This window comes from Zalophus californianus, chromosome 3 (assembly GCF_009762305.2).
Source record: "Zalophus californianus isolate mZalCal1 chromosome 3, mZalCal1.pri.v2, whole genome shotgun sequence".
Classification (NCBI taxonomy): domain Eukaryota; kingdom Metazoa; phylum Chordata; class Mammalia; order Carnivora; family Otariidae; genus Zalophus; species Zalophus californianus.
Window position 1 is genome coordinate 137,026,759 of NC_045597.1, and position 3,701 is coordinate 137,030,459.

The 3,701-nt window shown below is 49.6% G+C and overlaps 1 pseudogene; it reads left to right on the forward strand.

The window, feature by feature from the left end:
• Positions 1–592: 592 nt before the first annotated feature.
• LOC113920348 lies at positions 593–2,719 on the forward strand (annotated as a pseudogene).
• Positions 2,720–3,701: the final 982 nt, after the last annotated feature.

Here is a 3,701-nt window from a genome sequence, read left to right on the forward strand (position 1 = left end):
GGAATGAGGGAGGGGAAGGGAGAAAGGGGAAGAGAGGAGGGAGGAGGGAGGAGGGAGGAGGAGGGAGGGAGGGAGGAGGGAGAAGGAAGAAGGGAGGAGAAAGGAGGGAGGAGGAGGGAGGAGGAGGAGGGAGGAGGAGGGAGGAGGAGGGAGGAGGAGAGAGGAGGAAGGAGGAGGAAGGAGGGAGGAGGAGGAAGGAGGGAGGAGGAGGGAGGAGGGAGGAGGAAGAAGGAGGGAGGAGGAGGGAGGAGGGAGGAGGAGGGAGGAGGAGGAAGGAGGGAGGAGGAGGGAGGAGGGAGGAGGAAGAAGGGAGGAGGAAGAAGGTAGGAGGAGGAGGGAGGCGGGAGGAGGGAGGAGGAGGGAGGAGGAGGCCCACAGAAAGGTCTGAGGATTGCAACAGAACTGGGAGTCTCAGGAGAACACAGTGAAAACAAATCACAACTTTGCTGCTTCACAGATGTTAACCAAATTATGGAATCAAGTTTTGTTAAGAAAAACATGGACTGATATGTGTATACAGTTTATGCACTACCCCGGCACAGATGTAAGGAAATCAGAGCCCAAGAAGAGGGGACATCCATCACCCGTACCTATGCCAGGCAAAAGAGTAAGGGACCCTGGTTTCAATTTTAAGCCAAACATCAGACCCTTAGACTATAGTGACAGGGTAACAGTGAAAACTGAGCTATTTGTATGCAAAATGCATCTAAAAGTTAAATGTTAGCGCTGCAAAGATCCCAACTATCGGCACAGCATTCACGGTAGTAACACTTAGGGAGTGCTTCCCATGGGCGGGCCCCTGTCCTCTTGCTAGTGGGTGGAACCCATACAGCAACCCCAAGTGTAGGGTGCCACAAAGGAGGAGCTAAGGGGACCACACCAGTACGTGCAAGAGTCAAGGTTTGACTCCAGGCAGCCTGACTCCAGGACCCATCGTTTCTTTATATTTATGTCTGCTTTGCTTATATTAAGCACTAACATTTACTGGGCCCTTAGTATGTTCCAGGCACTGTCCTAAGTGGTGTACAGGTATTAACTCATTTAAGTCTCATTGTTATGAGATGGTCTCCTCATCCTTTGTTTGCCGGTTTATTTGTTTTTGAAATAAAAAACCGGAGGCACAAAGAAGAGATCTAAATTTGCCCCAGATCTCAGAGTATGCGGTAGAGCCAGGGTTCAGAATTATGTAGCCCGGTTCTGGGACTCCTGCTCCTCGCGGGCCCATAACTGCCTAAGAAACACACACATCAGAGTTGAGGGAAAGCATTCAATGAGATCTTAAAAGATTAAAGAACCCCCGCTGCCTGAAATCTGATCAAGGTCATGGGTGGGGAAAATTTCCATCTGGCTGCCCACACGAGGGACGCAAGAATCATGGGAACAGATGAAAAACATACCCGTTGGTGTTTTTGCCTCATGAGCTAGTTTAACAAACATGGCTTTGCCCTTTGTACCACCCTCTTGGCACAGGTGGGATGTTCTCCACCCAGGTCAGGCCCCCCCTCCCCCAAACTCTGTTTTCTCAAAAAGATAGCCCTATCTATGTAATTTCCCAAGTATGCTTACCCTCCCCAACTAGCCCCACATGTAACTGACACTCTAGCCTTCAACAGTGAACCCAAGGTCAGCCTGACTGCCAGCCCACTCCAACCCAGAACCCCACTGGAGGGAGTCACATTCGTGGGAAGATATACTACACTGGATTGGATTCTTGCATTTGGACAGACCACCAAAAAGTCAAATACCCGGGCTATCTCATTCTCCTCCCTTGCAGAATTGCTTCCCTTGAGTTGCATTTAGATATTTTGCTGTTGACATTTAGTAAAAATCTTTTGTGAAGCAGTTAAATGAAACTCTCACCATAGGAAAAAATCTGATGATATTGTCCACTGTATCACCCAGCCCCCATAGGAAAAACCCCATAAAAAACTTCCCTTTTTTTTTTTAAGCTCAAAAAAATTTTACTTATCGCAGTGCGCCCAGCGGTCCTGTAGATCTGTCTCTTGATTCAACAGTGTTTGGGGAGAACAGACCCAGGGATGCCCCTTCTACCAGCCAACCACCATCGTCCAACCTTTTTTCCAGTCACAACATTGGGAGCCATCTTCTTGGCCACCTGCTGCCTCCAGGACCAGCCAACAACCAATTCTGAGCTTAGCTCCTCATCACCAATCAACCACGAGCTCCCAGATTTGTCAGAACTATTCCATGGAGCTGGACGCCACTGTCAACTGCCTGGTCAACATGTATCTGCGGGCCTCCTACACCTACTTCTCTCTGGGCTTCTATTTCGACCGTGACGATGTGGCTCTGGAAGGTGTGGGCCACTTCTTCCTTGAGCCGGCTGAGGAGAAGCGCGAGGATGCCGAGTGTCTCTTGAAGATGCAAAACGAGCACGGCGGCCGTGCCCTCTTCCAGGATGTGCAGAAGCTGTCCCAAGATGAGGAAGGGAAACCCTCGTCCCGAGATGAGGGGGCTCTTCTCCAGAACCAGGGAGCTGGAAGCCGCCCTGGTTCTGGAGAAGAACCTGGCCCCGGCGCTCTTGGGCTGCATGCCTGGGTTCTGCCAGCGCAGACCCCGGGCTCCCTGACTTCCCGGAGAGCCGCTTCCTGAATGAGGAGGTGAAACTCCTCAAGAAGATGGCCAACCGCCTGACTCACCTGCCCAGGCTGGGCTGGGCCAGTATCTCTTCGAAAGGCTCCCCCTCAAGCGCCACTAGGAGCCTCCAGAGCCCGGCGGCCTTTGGGGGGGCCCCTCTGACATCCCTCTGGTTACCTGAGCTTGTGCCTCAGCCTCTCCCTGCACCCACAAGGCAGTTTTTAACCACCCTGGAGCCCTCTCCCAAGTCGTGGACCAAATGGAAACAAAGCTTTTTGCAGGGGAAAAGAAAAAAAGTTTTACTTATCTTGAGGTCTGCTTTGTCATTTCTGAGCATGAAAATTATGTCCTAACTGTCCATCTCTTTTTCTATCTCCCTCTCACTTTTTAAAGCTTCTAGGAAGCTCAGAGTCAAACTTGAAATTGAAGGTATGGGCCTTTTTAGTCTATAGGAGGGACTGCAAAACTTTTGTAATCAATCTCACCATCTCCTTAGGGAAAAATTTCAAGGATAACTCCCTGGTAGATGTCTATGTATTTCCTTATTTATAAATTATATGCGTGTACCTGACTATATATTATTCCCTGATTTTTTAAAAATGTTTTATATTACCTGATATTTTAAAGCACAATATACACAGAGGCCAAAGTTCATTGTTAATGCCTAAGAATATAAATCCATATTTCAAAGTGCCTTCTAATGATTTCAGAATTGCGTTAGCCTCTTCTTTCAGCCCTAACTAGATTGGGCTGTCATTATATTTACGCTTAATGAGGCTGACAAAGAGCTTGGCCAGGCAGCATGAGAAACATCAGCTCAGCCATTTTCTTCTTGGCTTGAAGGGACAGCCCAACCCAGCAGTTTCTTTGCAGGAATATTTTTAAGTTACTCTCCTCCTTCGGTGAGGACATACTTAAACACGGGTAACAGAAACCAGAATCCATACGACTGGATGCACATGCGTCACACGATGCCACAGCCTTCCAGAAGCAACCCAGCCAGCAAGGAGGCTCTGCAGCCTCTGGGTGTGGGACGTGTGCCCAGAGCGTGCCTCAGGACACCTTCCGGAAGTGCCGAGGGACGCATGTGACACGCGCACGCT